Raw genomic sequence first — 14168 nt, 5'->3', positions numbered from 1 at the left:
AACTTTACCATTTGTTAACCATAACCCTAACACCGAACATAAACCTAACTACATCTCTACTCCTTACCCTAACACGTACCCTAATCTTAACGTGTACAATAACACTAACCCAATACCACACACGTACTCTGACAATAAAGCATTTCCGCAAGCTCAGCTGTAACCTAAACCTTACCCATTCACTAAACCTTACCCTACCCCTAGCACTAACCATAACGCCAACCTTACCAATTACCCTAACCCGTACCCTAATCCTAACCTGTAAACCCACACTAAACCCTGCCCTAACACGTACCCTGACCCTATCACTTTTCCGTAACCTAACATGTACCCTAAATCTTACCGTTCGCTAACCCTAACCCTAGCCCTAAACCTAGACCTAGCCCCAACCGTACACCTTACGCTAAACACTATGCTAATCCTAAGCCATACACTAACACTGACACGTGTCCTAGCACATACACTAACACTAAAACTTTTCTTAATCATCAGCTGTACCCTAAACCTGACATTTCGCTAACCCTAACCCTAGCCATAAAGCTAAACCTAACCACAACCCTACCCCTTACCCTTACCCGTTCCCTAATCCCAACCCATACACTAACACTAACCCATGCCCTAACACGTACCATGACCCTAACACTTTTCCATTACGTCACATGTACCCTAAACCTTACCGTTCGCTAACCCTAACCCTAGCCCTAAACCTTGACCTAACCCCAACCGTACACCTTACGCTAAACACTATGCTAATCCCAACACATACACTAACACTAACCCATGCCCTAACACGTACCCTGACCCTAACACTTTACCAAATCCTCTCCTGTACCCTAAATCTTGCCGTTCGCTAACCCTAAACCTAGCCCTGAACATAACGCTAACACCAACCCTACAGCATACCCTAACCCCTACACTAAACTTAACCCTTACAAACAAATTAACCCATGCCCTCACATGTACTTTGACACTAACACGTTTCCGTACCCTGCCGTGTACCGTAAACCATACCTGTTTGCTAACTCTAACCTTAGCCCTAACCCTAACCATAACACCAATCCTACCCTTTTCCCTAACCCGTACCCTAATCCTAACACATACACAAACACTAATCCATGCACTGACACGTACCCTACTCCTAACTCTCTACCATACTCTCTCCTGTACGCTAAATGTTACTATTCGCTAACCCTAACCCTAGCCCTGAAGCTAAATCTAACTACAACCCTACACCTTACTCTAACATGTACACTATTCTTAATGCGTACAATAACACTAACCCATACCCCACACTTACTTTGACACTAAAATATTTCCATACACTCACCTGTAACCTAAACCTTACTCATTCGCTAACCCTAAACCTAACCCTAACACTACACATAATGCCAACCCTGCCCATTGGCCTAACCCGTACCCTAATCCTAACCCATACACTAACAGTATTCCTTGCCTTAACACTTACCCTCACCGTAACATTTTTCCATACCCACACCTAAACCCTAAATCTTATCATTCACTAAACCTTACCCTAGGTCTAAACCTAACCCTAAACCCAACCCCAACCCTACACCTAACCCTAACATGTACCCTAATCCTAATCCTTAAACTAACACTAACCTGTGCCCTAAAACCAACCCTGACCGAACTCGATTCCATACGCTCACCTGAACTCTAATGTTACCTATTCGCTTACCCTAACACTAGCCCTAAACCTAAACCTAACCCCAAACCTACACCTTACCCTAACCCATACCCTAATCATAACCCAAACACTAACACTAACTCGTGCCCTAACACCTACCCTAACCCTCCGTCTAACCCGAACCCTAACACTAACACTATCACTAAACTTTACCTTTTGTTAACCATAACCCTAGCCCCAAACCTAAACCTAATTACAACCCTACTCCTTACCCTAACACGTAAACTAATCTTAACCCGTACAGTAACACTAACCCAATACCGCACACGTACTTTAACAATAAAACATTTCCGTACACTCAGCTGTAACCTAAACCTTACCCGTTCACTAAACTGAACCCTACCCCTAACACTAAACATAACGCCAACCCTACCAATTACCCTAACCCGTACCCTAATCCTAACCTGTAAACCCACACTAACCCCTGCCCTAACACTTTTCCGTAACCTCACATGTACCCTAAACCTTACCACTCGCTAACCCTAACCCTAGCCCTAAACCTAGACCAAACCCCAACCGTACACCTTACCCTAACCAGTATGCTAATCCTAAGACATACACGAAGACTGACACGTGTCCTAGCACATACACTAACACTAACACTTTTCTGTATCATCACCTGTACCCTAAACCTGACATTTCGCTAACCCTAACCCTAGCCATAAAGCTAACCCTAACCCCAACCCTACACCTTACCCTAACCCGTACCCTAATCCCAAACCATACCCTAACACTAACGCATGCCCTAACATGTACCCTGACCCTAACACTTTTCCGTATCCTCTCCTGTACCCTAAATCTTACCGTTCGCTAACCCTAACCCTAGCCCTGAACATAACGATAACACCAACCCTACAGCATACCCTAACCACTACAATAAACTTAACCCGTACAAAAACATTAACCCATGCCCTCAAATGTACTTTGACACTAACACGTTTCCGTACCCTGCCGTGTACCGTAAACCATACCCGTTCGCTAACTCTAAACCTAGCCCTAACCCTAACCATAACACCAACCCTACTAATTGCCCTAACCCGTACCCTAATCCTTACCCATACACAAACAGTAATCCATGCCATGACACGTACCCTGTCCCTAACTCTTTACCCTACTCTCTCCTGTACCCAAAATCTTACCTTTCGCTAACCCTAACCCTACCCTTAAAGCTAAATCTAAATACAACCCTACTCCTTACCCTAACACGTACACTAATCTTAACCCGTACAGTAACACTAACCCAATACCACACACGTACTTTGACAATAAAACATTTCCGTACGCTCAGCTGTAACCTAAACCTTACCCGTTCACTAAACTTAACCATACCCCTAACACTAAACATAACGCCAACCCTACCAATTACCCTAACCCGTACCCTAATCCTAACCTGTAAACCCACACTAACCCCTGCCCTAACACGACCCTGACCCTAACACTTTTCTGTAACCTCACATGTACCCTAAACCTTACCGTTCGCTAACCCTAACCCGAGCCTTAAACTTAGACCAAACCCCAACCGTACACCTTACGCTAACCAGTATCCTAATCCTAAGACATACACGATGACTGACACGTGTCATAGCACATACACTAACACTAACACTTTTCTTAATCATCACCTGTACCCTAAACCTGACATTTCGCTAACTCTAACCCTAGCCATAAAGCTAACCCTAACCCCAACCCTACACCTTACCCTAACCCGTACCCTAATCCCAACCCATACACTCACACTAACCCCTGGCCTAACATGTACCCTGACCCTAACACTTTTCCGTATCCTCTCCTGTACCCTAAATCTTACCGTTCGTTTACCCTAACCCTAGCCCTGAAAATAACGCTAACACCAACCCTACAGCATACCCTAACCCCTACACTAAACTTAAGACGTACAAATAAATTAACCCATGCCCTCACATGTACTTTGACACTAACACGTTTCCATACCCTGCCGTGTACCGTAAACAATACCCGTTCGCTAACTCTAACCCTAGCCCTAACCCTAATCATAACACCAAACCTACCCATTTCCCTAAACCTTACCCTAGTCCTTACCCATACACAAACACTAATCCATGCCATGACACGTACCCTGTCCCTAACTCTTTACCCTACTCTCTAATGTACCCAAAATCTTACCTTTCGCTAACCCTAATCCTACCCATAAAGCTATATCTATCTACATCCCTACACCTTACCCTAACATGTAAACTAATCTTAATGCGTACACTAACACTAACCCATTCCCGCACACTTACTTTGATACTAAAATATTTCCGTACACTCACCTGAAACCTAAATCTTATTCATTCGCTAACCCTAAACCTAGCCATAACACTGCACATAATGCCAACCCTACCCATTGGGCTACCTCGTACCCTAATCCTAACCCGTACACTAACACTAATCCGTGCGTTAACACTTACCCTGACCCTAACGCTTTTCCATACCCACACCTAAACCCTAAACCTTATCATTCACTAACCCTAACCCTAGGTCTAAACCTAACCCTAAACCCAAACCCAACCCTACACTTAACCCTAACATGTACCCTACTCCTAATCCTTAAACTAACAATAACCTGTGCCCTTACACGAATCCTGACCCTAACTCGTTTCCATACGCTCACCTGTACACTAATGTTACCTATAAGCTTACCCTAACACTAGCCCTAAACCTAAACCTAACCCCAACCCTACACCTTACCCTAACACATAACCTAATCATAACCCATACACTAACACAAACTCGTGCCCTAACACCTACGCTAACCCTACCCCTAACCCTAACCCTAACACTTACACTAACCCTAAACTTTACCATTTGTTAACCATAACCCTAACACCGAACCTAAACCTAACTACATCTCTACTCCTTACCCTAACACGTACCCTAATCTTAACCTGTACACTAACACTAACCCAATACCACACACGTACTCTGAGAATAAAACATTTCCGCACGCTCAGCAGTAACATAAACCTTACAAATTCACTAAACCTTACCCTACCCCTAACACTATCCATAACGCCAACCCTACCAATTACCCTAACCCGTACCCTAATCCTAACGTGTAAACCCACACTAACACCTGCCCTAACACGTACCCTGACCCTAACACTTTTCCGTAACGTCACATGTACCCTAAACCTTACCGTTCGCTAACCCTAACCCTAGCCCTAAACCTAGACCTAACCCCAACCGTACACCTTACGCTAAACACTATGCTAATCCTAAGCCATACACTAACCCTGACAAGTGTCCTAGCACATACACTAACACTAACACTTTTTTAAATCATCACCTGTACCCTAAACCTGTCATTTCGCTAACCCTAACCCTAGCCATAAAGCTAACCCTAACCACAACCCTACCCCTTACCCTAACCCGTACCCTAATCCCAACCCTTACACTAACACTAACCCATGCCCTAACATGTACCCTGACCCTAACACTTTCACGTATCCTCTCCTGTACCCTAAATCTTACCGTTCGCTAACCCTAACCCTAAACCTAAACCTTGACATAACCCCAACCGTACACCTTACGCTAAACACTATGCTAATCCCAACCCATACACTTACACTAACCCATGCCCTAACACGTACCCTGACCCTAACACTTTTCCGAATCCTCTCATGTACCCTAAATCTTACCATTCGGTAACCCTAACCCTAGCCCTGAACATAACGCTAACACCAACCCTACAGCATACCCTAACCCCTACACTAAACTTAACCCGTACAAAAAAATTAACCCATGCCCTCACATGTACTTTGACACTAACACGTTTCCGTACCCTGCCGTGTACCGTAAACCATACCCGTTCGCTAACTGTAACCCTAGCCCTAACCCTAACCATAATACCAACCCTACCCATTTCCCTAACCCGTACCCTAATCCTAACACATACACAAACACTAATCCATGCCCTGACACGTACCCTGTCCCTAACTCTTTACCCTCCTCTCTCCTGTACCCAAAATCTTACCTTTCACTAACCCTAACCCTACCCTTAAAGCTAAATCTAACTACAACGCTACACCTTACCCTAACATGTAAACTAATCTTAATGCGTACACTAACACTAACCCATTCCCGCACACTTACTTTGACACTAAAACATTTCCGTACACTCACCTGTAACCTAAACCTTATTCATTCGCTAACCCTAAACCTAGCCATAACACTGCACATAATGCCAACCCTACCCATTGGGCTACCTCGTACCCTAATCCTAACCCGTACACTAACACTAATCCGTGCGTTAACACTTACCCAGACCCTAACGCTTTTCCATACCCACACCTAAACCCTAAACCTTATGATTCACTAACCCTAACCCTAGGTCTAAACCTAACCCTAAACCCAAACCCAACCATACACCTAACCCTAACATGTACCCTAATCCTAATCCTTAAACTAACACTAACCTGTGCCCTAACACGAACCCTGACCCTAACTTGTTTCCATACGCTCACCTGTACTCTAATGTTACCTATTCGCTTACCCTAACACTAGCCCTAAACCTAAACCTAACCCCAACCCTACACCTTACCCTAACTCATAACCTAATCATAACCCATACACTAACACAAACTCGTGCCCTAACACCTACCCTAACCCTACCCCTAACCCTATCCCTAACACTTACACTAACCCTAAACTTTACCATTTGTTAACCATAACCCTAACACCGAACATAAACCTAACTACATCTCTACTCCTTACCCTAACACGTACCCTAATCTTAACGTGTACAATAACACTAACCCAATACCACACACGTACTCTGACAATAAAGCATTTCCGCAAGCTCAGCTGTAACCTAAACCTTACCCATTCACTAAACCTTACCCTACCCCTAGCACTAACCATAACGCCAACCTTACCAATTACCCTAACCCGTACCCTAATCCTAACCTGTAAACCCACACTAAACCCTGCCCTAACACGTACCCTGACCCTATCACTTTTCCGTAACCTCACATGAACCCTAAACCTTACCGTTCGCTAACCCTAACCCTAGCCCTAAACCTAGACCTAGCCCCAACCGTACACCTTACGCTAAACACTATGCTAATCCTAAGCCATACACTAACACTGACACGTGTCCTAGCACATACACTAACACTAAAACTTTTCTTAATCATCAGCTGTACCCTAAACCTGACATTTCGCTAACCCTATCCCTAGCCATAAAGCTAAACCTAACCACAACCCTACCCCTTACCCTAACCCGTTCCCTAATCCCAACCCATACACTAACACAAACCCATGCCCTAACACGTACCATGACCCTAACACTTTTCCATTACGTCACATGTACCCTAAACCTTACCGTTCGCTAACCCTAACCCTAGCCCTAAACCTTGACCTAACCCCAACCGTACACCTTACGCTAAACACTATGCTAATCCCAACACATACACTAACACTAACCCATGCCCTAAAACGTACCCTGACCCTAACACTTTACCAAATCCTCTCCTGTACCCTAAATCTTGCCGTTCGCTAACCCTAAACCTAGCCCTGAACATAACGCTAACACCAACCCTACAGCATACCCTAACCCCTACACTAAACTTAACCCTTACAAACAAATTAACCCATGCCCTCACATGTACTTTGACACTAACACGTTTCCGTACCCTGCCGTGTACCGTAAACCATACCTGTTTGCTAACTCTAACCTTAGCCCTAACCCTAACCATAACACCAATCCTACCCTTTTCCCTAACCCGTACCCTAATCCTAACACATACACAAACACTAATCCATGCACTGACACGTACCCTACTCCTAACTCTCTACCATACTCTCTCCTGTACGCTAAATGTTACTATTCGCTAACCCTAACCCTAGCCCTGAAGCTAAATCTAACTACAACCCTACACCTTACTCTAACATGTACACTATTCTTAATGCGTACACTAACACTAACCCATACCCCACACTTACTTTGACACTAAAATATTTCCATACACTCACCTGTAACCTAAACCTTACTCATTCGCTAACCCTAAACCTAACCCTAACACTACACATAATGCCAACCCTGCTCATTGGCCTAACCCGTACCCTAATCCTAACCCATACACTAACAGTAATCCTTGCCTTAACACTTACCCTCACCGTAACATTTTTCCATACCCACACCTAAACCCTAAATCTTATCATTCACTAAACCTTACCCTAGGTCTAAACCTAACCCTAAACCCAACCCCAACCCTACACCTAACCCTAACATGTACCCTAATCCTAATCCTTAAACTAACACTAACCTGTGCCCTAAAACCAACCCTGACCGAACTCGTTTCCATACGCTCACCTGAACTCTAATGTTACCTATTCGCTTACCCTAACACTAGCCCTAAACCTAAACCTAACCCCAAACCTACACCTTACCCTAACCCATACCCTAATCATAACCCAAACACTAACACTAACTCGTGCCCTAACACCTATCCTAACCCTCCGTCTAACTCGAACCCTAACACTAACACTATCACTAAACTTTACCTTTTGTTAACCATAACCCTAGCCCCAAACCTAAACCTAATTACAACCCTACTCCTTACCCTAACACGTACACTAATCTTAACGCGTACAGTAACACTAACCCAATACCGCACACGTACATTGACAATAAAACATTTCCGTACGCTCAGCTGTAACCTAAACCTTACCCGTTCACTAAACTTAACCCTACCCCTAACACTAAACATAACGCCAACCCTACCAATTACCCTAACCCGTACCCTAATCCTAACCTGTAAACCCACACTAAGCCCTGCCCTAACACGACCCTGACCTTAACACTTTTCCGTAACCTCACATGTACCCTAAACCTTACCGTTCGCTAACCCTAACCCTAGCCCTAAACCTAGACCAAACCCCAACCGTACACCTTACCCTAACCAGTATGGTAATCCTAAGACATACACGAAGACTGACACGTGTCCTAGCACATACACTAACACTAACACTTTTCTGTATCATCACCTGTACCCTAAACCTGACATTTCGCTAACCCTAACCCTAGCCATAAAGCTAACCCTAACCCCAACCCTACACCTTACCCTAACCCGTACCCTAATCCCAACCCATACACTAACACTATCCCATGCCCTAACATGTACCCTGACCCTAACACTTTCACGTATCCTCTCCTGTACCCTAAATCTTACCGTTCGCTAACCCTAACCCTAAACATAAACCTTGACATAACCCCAACCATACACCTTACGCTAAACACTATGCTAATCCCAACCCATACACTTACACTAACCCATGCCCTAACACGTACCCTGACCCTAACACTTTTCCGAATCCTCTCCTGTACCCTAAATCTTACCATTCGCTAACCCTAACCCTAGCCCTGAACATAACGCTAACACCAACCCTACAGCATACCCTAACCCCTACACTAAACTTAACCCTTACAAAAAAATTAACCCATGCCCTCACATGTACTTTGACACTAACACGTTTCCGTACCCTGCCGTGTACCGTAAACCATACCCGTTCGCTAACTCTAACCCTAGCCCTAACCCTAACCATAACACCAACCCTACCCATTTCCCTAACCCGTACCCTAATCCTAACACATACACAAACACTAATCCATGCCCTGACACGTACCCTACTCCTAACTCTCTACCATACTCTCTCCTGTACGCTAAATATTACCATTCACTAACCATAACCGTAGCCCTGAAGCTATATCTAACTACAACCCTACACCTTACTCTAACATGTACACTATTCTTAATGCGTACACTAACACTAACCCATTCCCCCACACTTACTTTCACACTAAAATATTTCCATACACTCACATGTAACCTAAACCTTACTCATTCGCTAACCCTAAACCTAACCCTAACACTACACATAATGCCAACCCTAAACATTGGCCTACCCCATACCCTAATCCTAACCCATACACTAACACTAATCCATGCCTTAACACTAACCCTGACCCTAACACTTTTCTATACCCACACATGAACCCTAAACCTTACCATTCACTAACCCTAACCCTAGGTCTAAACCTAACCCTAAACCCAACCCCAACCCTACACCTAACCCTAACATGTACCCTAATCCTAATCCTTAAACTAACACTAACTTTTGCCCTAACAGGAACACGGACCGTAACTCGTTTCCATACGCTCACCTGTACTCTAATGTTACCTAGTTGCTTACCTTAACGCTAGACCTAAACCTAAACCTAACCCCAAACCTACATCTTACCCTAACCCATACCCTAATCATAACCCAAACACTAACACTAAGTCGTGCCCTAACACCTACCCTAACCCTCCGTCTAACCCGAACGCTAACACTAACACTATCACTAAACTTTACCTTTTGTTAACCATAACCCTAGCCCCAAACCTAAACCTAATTACAACCCTACTCCTTACCCTAACACGTACACTAATCTTAACCCGTACAGTAACACTAACCCAATACCGCACACGTACTTTGACAATAAAACATTTCCGTACGCTCAGCTGTAATCTAAACTTTACCCGATCACTAAACTTAACCCTACCCCTAACACTAAACATAACGCCAACCCTACCAATTACCCTAACCAGTACCCTAATCCTAACCTGTAAACCCACACTAACCCCTGCCCTAACACGTACCCTGACCATAACACTTTTCTGTAACCTCACATGTACCCTAAACGTTACCGTTCGCTAACCCTAACCCTAGCCCTAAACCCAGACCTAACCCCAACCGTACACCTTACTCTAAACACTATGCTAATCCTAAGCCATACACTAACACTGACACGTGTCCTACCACATACACTAACACTAACACTTTACTGTATCATCACCTGTACCCTAAACCTGACATTTCGCTAACCCTAACCCTAGACATAAAGCTAACCCTAACCACAACCCTACCCCTTACCCTAACACGTACCCTAATCCCAACCCATACACTAACACTAACCCATGCCCTAACACGTACCCTGACCCTAACACTTTTCCGAATCCTCTCCTGTACCCTAAATCTTACCGTTCGCTAACCTTAACCCTAGCCCTGAACATAACGCTAACACCAACCCTACAGCATACCCTAACCACTACACTAAACTTAAGCGGTACAAAAAAATTAACCCATGCCCTCACATGTTCTTTGACACTAACACGTTTCCGTACCCTGCCGTGTACCGTAAACCATACCTGTTTGCTAACTCTAATCTTAGTCCTATCCCTAACCATAACACCAACCCTACCCATTTCCCTAACCCGTACCCTAATCCTTACCCATACACAAACAATAATCCATGCCATGACACGTACCCTGTCCCTAACTCTTTACCCTACTCTCTCCTGTACCCAAAATCTTACCTTTCGCTAACCCTAACCCTACCCTTAAAGCTAAATCTAACTACAACCCTACACCTTACCCTAACATGTAAACTAATCTTAATGCGTACACTAACACTAACCCATTCCCGCACACTTACTTTGACACTAAAACATTTCCGTACACTCACCTGTAACCTAAACCTTATTCATTCGCTAACCCTAAACCTAGCCATAACACTGCACATAATGCCAACCCTACCCATTGGGCTACCTCGTACCCTAATCCTAACCCGTACACTAACACTAATCCGTGCGTTAACACTTACCCTGACCCTAACGCTTTTCCATACCCACACCTAAACCCTAAACCTTATGATTCACTAACCCTAACCCTAGGTCTAAACCTAACCCTTAACCCAAACCCAACCATACACCTAACCCTAACATGTACCCTAATCCTAATCCTTAAACTAACACTAACCTGTGCCCTAACACGAACCCTGACCCTAACTCGTTTCCATACGCTCACCTGTACTCTAATGTTACCTATTCGCTTACCCTAACACTAGCCCTAAACCTAAACCTAACCCCAACCCTACACCTTACCCTAACACATAACCTAATCATAACCCATACACTAACACAAACTCGTGCCCTAACACCTACCCTAACCCTACCCCTAACCCTATCCCTAACACTTACACTAACCCTAAACTTTACCATTTGTTAACCATAACCCTAACACCGAACATAAACCTAACTACATCTCTACTCCTTACCCTAACACGTACCCTAATCTTAACGTGTACAAAAACACTAACCCAATACCACACACGTACTCTGACAATAAAGCATTTCTGCAAGCTCAGCTGTAACCTAAACCTTACCCATTCACTAAACCTTACCCTACCCCTAGCACTAACCATAACGCCAACCTTACCAATTACCCTAACCCGTACCCTAATCCTAACCTGTAAACCCACACTAAACCCTGCCCTAACACGTACCCTGACCCTATCACTTTTCCGTAACCTAACATGTACCCTAAATCTTACCGTTCGCTAACCCTAACCCTAGCCCTAAACCTAGACCTAGCCCCAACCGTACACCTTACGCTAAACACTATGCTAATCCTAAGCCATACACTAACACTGACACGTGTCCTAGCACATACACTAACACTAAAACTTTTCTTAATCATCAGCTGTACCATAAACCTGACATTTCGCTAACCCTATCCCTAGCCATAAAGCTAAACCTAACCACAACCCTACCCCTTACCCTAACCCGTTCCCTAATCCCAACCCATACACTAACACAAACCAATGCCCTAACACGTACCATGACCCTAACACTTTTCCATTACGTCACATGTACCCTAAACCTTACCGTTCGCTAACCCTAACCCTAGCCCTAAACCTTGACCTAACCCCAACCGTACACCTTACGCTAAACACTATGCTAATCCCAACACATACACTAACACTAACCCATGCCCTAACACGTACCCTGACCCTAACACTTTACCAAATCCTCTCCTGTACCCTAAATCTTGCCGTTCGCTAACCCTAAACCTAGCCCTGAACATAACGCTAACACCAACCCTACAGCATACCCTAACCCCTACACTAAACTTAACCCTTACAAACAAATTAACCCATGCCCTCACATGTACTTTGACACTAACACGTTTCCGTACCCTGCCGTGTACCGTAAACCATACCTGTTTGCTAACTCTAACCTTAGCCCTAACCCTAACCATAACACCAATCCTACCCTTTTCCCTAACCCGTACCCTAATCCTAACACATACACAAACACTAATCCATGCAGTGACACGTACCCTACTCCTAACTCTCTACCATACTCTCTCCTGTACGCTAAATGTTACTATTCGCTAACCCTAACCCTAGCCCTGAAGCTAAATCTAACTACAACCCTACACCTTACTCTAACATGTACACTATTCTTAATGCGTACACTAACACTAACCCATACCCCACACTTACTTTGACACTAAAATATTTCCATACACTCACCTGTAACCTAAACCTTACTCATTCGCTAACCCTAAACCTAACCCTAACACTACACATAATGCCAACCCTGCTCATTGGCCTAACCCGTACCCTAATCCTAACCCATACACTAACAGTAATCCTTGCCTTAACACTTACCCTCACCGTAACATTTTTCCATACCCACACCTAAACCCTAAATCTTATCATTCACTAAACCTTACCCTAGGTCTAAACCTAACCCTAAACCCAACCCCAACCCTACACCTAACCCTAACATGTACCCTAATCCTAATCCTTAAACTAACACTAACCTGTGCCCTAAAACCAACCCTGACCGAACTCGTTTCCATATGCTCACCTGAACTCTAATGTTACCTATTCGCTTACCCTAACACTAGCCCTAAACCTAAACCTAACCCCAAACCTACACGTTACCCTAACCCATACCCTAATCATAACCCAAACACTAACACTAACTCGTGCCCTAACACCTATCCTAACCCTCCGTCTAACCCGAACCCTAACACTAACACTATCACTAAACTTTACCTTTTGTTAACCATAACCCTAGCCCCAAACCTAAACCTAATTACAACCCTACTCCTTACCCTAACACGTACACTAATCTTAACGCGTACAGTAACACTAACCCAATACCGCACACGTACATTGACAATAAAACATTTCCGTACGCTCAGCTGTAACCTAAACCTTACCCGTTCACTAAACTTAACCCTACCCCTAACACTAAACATAACGCCAACCCTACCAATTACCCTAACCCGTACCCTAATCCTAACCTGTAAACCCACACTAAGCCCTGCCCTAACACGACCCTGACCCTAACACTTTTCCGTAACCTCACATGTACCCTAAACCTTACCGTTCGCTAACCCTAACCCTAGCCCTAAACCTAGACCAAACCCCAACCGTACACCTTACCCTAACCAGTATGGTAATCCTAAGACATACACGAAGACTGACACGTGTCCTAGCACATACACTAACACTAACACTTTTCTGTATCATCACCTGTACCCTAAACCTGACATTTCGCTAACCCTAACCCTAGCCATAAAGCTAACCCTAACCCCAACCCTA

This window comes from Mesoplodon bidens (assembly GCF_964165515.1).
Source record: "Mesoplodon bidens genome assembly, chromosome: 20".
NCBI lineage: Eukaryota > Metazoa > Chordata > Mammalia > Artiodactyla > Ziphiidae > Mesoplodon > Mesoplodon bidens.
Note: the sequence above shows the minus strand (reverse complement) of the source record.